This window comes from Coregonus lavaretus (assembly GCF_964263955.1).
Source record: "Coregonus lavaretus genome assembly, chromosome: 9".
Taxonomy (NCBI): domain Eukaryota; kingdom Metazoa; phylum Chordata; class Actinopteri; order Salmoniformes; family Salmonidae; genus Coregonus; species Coregonus lavaretus.
Window position 1 is genome coordinate 27,922,491 of NC_139996.1, and position 6,062 is coordinate 27,928,552.

General features: G+C 41.5%; 1 pseudogene across 1 annotated transcript in view; it reads right to left on the minus strand.

Annotated features, from left to right (window-relative positions):
- Window positions 1-6,062, minus strand: part of LOC311134915 (semaphorin-3ab-like) — a 43,891-nt pseudogene that overhangs the window by 3,376 nt on the left and 34,453 nt on the right. Inside the window, exons 6-11 of the transcript in view lie at window positions 4,033-4,274; window positions 2,761-2,875; window positions 952-1,021; window positions 642-786; window positions 258-477; window positions 32-123 (exon numbers count right to left, since the gene is read on the minus strand). The product of the transcript in view is annotated as a semaphorin-3ab-like (transcript). The remainder of the gene's footprint in view (window positions 1-31; window positions 124-257; window positions 478-641; window positions 787-951; window positions 1,022-2,760; window positions 2,876-4,032; window positions 4,275-6,062) is intronic.

Here is a 6,062-nt window from a genome sequence, read left to right on the forward strand (position 1 = left end):
ACATGATCTGATAGCAGTAGGCGTGATCTACCCTGAACACAGTCATCTCCTCTAGTAGAACCTCCTCCAGGTCATGCCAGGACCCTCTGGGGATGGACACCACCTTTAGCACTGTACCCATATCTACAACACATAAACAACATACACACATGACTTAGTGTGTGTGTGTATGTGTGTGTGTGTGTGCACATGCGTGTGTGTGCATGTGTGTGTGTGTGTGTGTGTGTGGGTGTGTGTGTTTGTGTGTGTGTGTGTACCTGTGCCTATGAACATGACGTCATACTGTCCGTCCTCAGCCTCCACTTTGTCCACCACTATCTGTGTGAACTGGTAGTCCGTGTCCGTCTTGACTATGATTGGTCGGTTGTTGATGGGATACACTGGGTTAAACATCGCTGGGTGTCCTCTCGCAAATGTTATGACATCATCAGGCAAGTCCTTTGTCGAATCAAATCCTCCGAATGTCTTGCTGGGGCACTGTGGATTCAAATACATCCATTACTATGTGGATCCGTACCTTCATGTCCAATTTCTTCCACTAGTTTACAATACAAAACTTTCTAAAGGTGGTGTGAATGCCTTATTTATAGCCCCTTTAAGTAAAGTGTGTCCCTCCCCTCCCCCACCCAAAGACCCCTCACCGTGCCGGGTCGTGGGTATGGTACCCGTCCCGGGAAGGGAACCCACTGATAGTTAGGGCCGTCCCTGTGGGCATAGGGACCTAAAAACACCCTTCTGATGTCTGCCATGCTGTACAGACACACTGCTGAACCCTTGAAGATGTTACTGAGGGAGAGAGAGAGAGAGAGAGAGAGAGAGAGAGAGAGAGAGAGAGAGAGAGAGAGAGAGAGAGAGAGAGAGAGAGAGAGAGAGAGAGAGAGAGAGGAAAGAAATAGGTTAATCATACTTCTCCAATGGGAGTGTAGACAGGTGGCTGACAGAAGTAAGTACCTGGATGTAGTGAACACTGCATAGATGGTGGGGTTCTTAGGATCCTTAGCGCTCATCAGAAACACATCCTCTGAGAACAAAAACAACCAAAAGAAGAGTTAGCGTCGGGAAGAAACATAATACAGTAGACTGGAATACAGTATCAGTCAAAAGTTTGGACACACCTACTCATTCAAGGGTTTTTCTTTATTTTTACTATTCTCTACATTGTAGAATAATAGTGAAGACATCAAAACTATGGAACAATTATTATTATTTTTTATTTTATTTTTCACCTTTATTTAACCAGGTAAGCCAGTTGAGAACAAGTTCTCATTTACAACTGCGACCTGGCCAAGATAAAGCAAAGCAGTGCGATAAAAACAACAACACAGAGTTACATATGGGGTAAAACAAAACATAAAGTAAAAAATGCAACAGAAAATATATATACAGTGTATTCAAATGTAGCAAGTTATGGAGGTAAGGCAATAAATAGGCCATAGTGCAAAATAATTACAATTATTATTAAAACAGGAATGATAGATGTGCAAGCGATGATGTGCAAATAGAGATACTGGTGTGCAAATTAGCTAAATAAATAACAATATGGGGATGAGGTAGTTGGGTGGGCTAATTACAGATGGGCTGTGTACAGGTGCAGTGATCGGTTAGGTGCTCTGACAACTGATGCTTAAAGTTTGTGAGGGAGATAAGAGTCTCCAGCTTCAGAGATTTTTGCAATTCGTTCCAGTCATTGGCAGCAGAGAACTGGAAGGAATGGCGGCCAAAGGAGGTGTTAGCTTTGGGGATGACCAGTGAGATATACCTGCTGGAGCGCATACTACGGGTGGGTGTTGCTATGGTGACCAATGAGCTAAGATAAGGCAGGGATTTGCCTAGCAGTGATTTATAGATGGCCTGGAGCCAGTGGGTTTGGCGACGAATATGTAGTGAGGACAAGCCAACAAGAGCGTACAGGTCACAATGGTGGGTAGTATATGGGGCTTTGGTGACAAAACGGATGGCACTGTGATAGACTACATCCAATTTGCTGAGTAGAGTGTTGGAAGCTATTTTGTATATGACATCGCCGAAGTCAAGGATCGGTAGGATAGTCAGTTTTACGAGGGCATGTTTAGCAGCATGAGTGAAGGAGGCTTTGTTGCGAAATAGGAAGCCGATTCTAGATTTAACTTTGGATTGGAGATGCTTAATGTGAGTCTGGAAGGAGAGTTTACAGTCTAACCAGACACCTAGGTATTTGTAGTTGTCCACATACCCTAGGTCAAACCCGTCGAGAGTAGTGATTCTAGTCGGGTGGGCGGGTGCCAGCAGCGTTCGATTGAAGAGCATGCATTTAGTTTTACTAGTGTTTAAGAGCAGTTGGAGGCTGCTGAAGGAGTGTTGTATGGCATTGAAGCTCGTTTGGAGGTTTGTTAACACAGTGTCCAATGAAGGGCCAGATGTTTACAAAATGGTGTCGTCTGTGTAGAGGTGGATCTGAGAGTCACCAGCAGTAAGAGCGACATCATTGATATACACAGAGAAAAGAGTCGGCCCAATAATTGGATATACCTGCTGGAGCGCATACTACGGGTGGGTTTGGAGACGAATATGTAGTGAGGGCCAGCCAACGAGAGCGTACAGGTCACAATGGTAGGTAGTATATGGGGCTTGGTGATGGCACTGTGGATGGCACTGTGATAGACTACATCCAATACATGTGATATTTGTTTGCCCAAAACACACCCACACACACTACAGCCCCCTTTTCCAGCCACACAGACACACATAACATGCAACACAAACGCTGATGTAAACACTCACGTAGTTCGTCAAAGTGTGTGTCTATGCCATTGAGTCCAGGTACAGAACACACCAGTCTGGCCTTCAAGAAGGTAGTCCACTTATTCACCAAACTCCTGTGGCCTCCAAAGTCATTCTGATATAGGAAACACAGAATGAACCTCTCAAACATTTACTGTATTCCCCTACAAAATAATACTACAATACAGTAACTTCATTTTATTATATTAACTATGATTGACACCTGAAAAGACAACAATGGCTTAATGCAGCTGTCTTACAGATTCTCATAATACTTTATCAAACACAAGTGACTTGAGTCTGCATGTGCGTGTTTGTTTTTCTGCACACATCGACAGAATACAGGCTCCCAGTGTGAGATAGAGAGAATAAACACATCCAGATCCACAGTGATTTATGATGGTCTATTAGACTGACGCCCCAAATATGCTGAGCCTAAATTTATATGGCATTCTGTATAATGAATGGATTGTGTTGAGTAGAGAAGAGCAGAGCAGATACCTCACATAGAGAGATCAGGCTGGGAGGGTGTGTGTGTGCGTGTGTGTGTCTATGTGCATAATTGTGTGTGTGTGTGTGTGTGTGTGTGTGTGTGTGTGTGTTGGGCAGGCTAAAGGGTGACAGAGGAGACACCAGTCTCTGCCAATACCAGCCATCATCCTACACTCTTAGAAAAAAAGGTGCTATCTAGAACCTTAAAGGGTTATTCGACTGTCCCCATAGGCGAAACCTTTGAATAACCATTTTTGGTTTCAGGTAGAACCCTTTTGGTTCCAGGTAGAACCCTTTTGGGTTCCATGTAGAACCCTCTGTAGAAAGGGTTCTACAAGGAACCCAAAAGGGTTCTACCTGGAACCAAAAGGGTTCTACCTGGAACCAAAAGGGTTGTACCTGAAACCAAAAAGGGTTGTACCTTGAAACAAAAAGGGTTCTCCTACGGGAACAGCCGAAGAACCCTTTTGGAACCTTTTTTTCTAAGAGTGTAACAGTACCACCACTGTTATTTACTCTCTCTCTCTTTCGCTCTGGCTCCTGTGTCATTTTTAAACCACTTCTCTCTCTCAGGTTTCCCTCAGTAAGAGAGACACACCAAACACAACAAACCTAAATATAACCTGAGAGGAGAGAGATAACTGGTTATGAAAGAAACCCTTATGGAAAACACCATCACTCATCAACTCTGTTAGAGATCCAGGGAGCTGTTTTAGTCTGAGGTGTCTGAGTGTGTGTTTGTTCTGAATGTTTGTGTTTGTGTTCTGAATGTGTGTGTACCTTGCAGAGCTGTCCGATGCGTGCATGTGTAGCCTTCCCTGTTTGTTCCCCATCCATAGCATTCTCTCTGAAGAACAGGTAGATCTTGTCGTCCTCAGGGTTGTCACTCTCTGGGATCAGATGGACACTCATAAACCTGGGGTCTACACAAAAATATATATTATTTAAGAAATTATGAAATGGGAATCAACATAATGGGCCAATTGCAACCATCGAAAACCACCAGATTATAATCAGCTGATCTCTTGTTATTAATCCATCAATACAGTACATGCTAAAATCACCCGCACAGCTGATCTCAATTGCAACCAAAATTTGGCAGCAATTTACCATTCCCTAAGGTTATCTTTTAGTCTGATTGCAGCCAACATTTTTCAAGACCATTCCGCCCTCCGGTTGGTATTATCATCGGAACAACTTAGTCCTACTTTATGAACAGACTAAGGGCGATCATTCTGTACAACTGAAATAAAGTATTTCCTCATTTACCTCGGAAGATCTATTGTGGCAATTTACCCGACATGTTGTATGAATGGAAAACTACTGTTGATAGTGTAGCCTATTCTAATTATTTTCTTCGTTTCCAATTCCAAAGGTGAATTTGTCTCCAAGTGTCTGTTGGAAAGCAGACTGAACCAGGTTTTCCTCTAGGATTTTGCCTGTGCTTAGCACTATTCCTTTTATCCTAAAACACTCCTTAATCCTTGCTGATGACAAGCATACCCATAACATGATGCAGCCACCACCATGCTTGAAAATATGAAGAGTGGTACTCAGTAATATGTTGTGTTGGACTTGCCCCAAACATAGTGCTTTGTTTTCAGGACGTAAAGTTAATTTATTTGCCATGGATTTTGCATTTTTACTTTAGTGCCTTATTACAAACAGGATGCATGTTTTGGAATATTTTTATTCTGTACAGGCTTCCTTCTTTTCACTCTGTCATTTAGGTTAGTATTGTGGAGTAACTACAATGTTGTTGATCCATCCTCAGTTTTCGCCTATCACAGCCATTAAACTCTGTTACTGTTTCCAGTCATCATTGGCCTCATGGTGAAATCATTGAGCGGTTTCCTTCCTTGCTGGCAACTGAGTTAGGAAGGATGCCTGTGTCGTTGTAGTGACTGGGTGTATTGATACACCATCCAAAGTGTAATTAATAGCTTCACCATGCTCAAAGGATATTCATTTTTTACCTTTTTTTTTTTTTACCAATCTACCAATAGGTGCCCTTCTTTGAGAGGCATTGGAAAACCTTTCTGGTCTTTGAGGTTGAATCTGTGTTTGAAATTCACTGCTCGACTGAGGGAACCTTACAGATAATTGTATGTGTGGGGTACAGAGATGAGATAGTCATTCAAAAATCATGTTTAACACTATTATTGCACACAGAGTGAGTCCATGCAACTTATTATGTGACTTGTTAAGCAAATCTTTACTCCTGAACTTATTTAGGCTTGCCATAACAAAGGGGTTGAATACTTATTGACTCAAGACATTTCAGATTTTCATTTTAAATGAATTTGTAGAAATGTCTAAAAACATAATTCCACTTTGACATGATGGTGTATTGTGTGTAGGCCAGTGACACAAAATCTCAATTTAATCAATTTTAAATTCCGGCTGTAATACAACAATATTTTGAAAAAGTCAAGGTGTATGAATACTTTCTGGAGGCACTGTATGTTATCAACTTTAAAAGAAAAGTGTCTGAGATGATCATTTCTTATCAAGATCGGCAGTAAAATATCCCTGGACAGTCCATATTTTATATGTGTAAGTAAATCAAGTAAATCGTGATTGAGTTATAATCTATATTTGTTTATGAAATGAAAATGTAGTCTAGAAAGTTATTTCAAATGGCATATATTATATTATGTTGCCACCTAAGATTAAATGTTTGATTGAAATATAGGCTTACTACTTCTACATTCTTATGCTCTAATAAGTATTTGACATTCATCAGCCTTACGGATTCCAATGCCCCTGATAGGTCGATATTTCATTGGGGGTAAAGAATCTAGACCAGC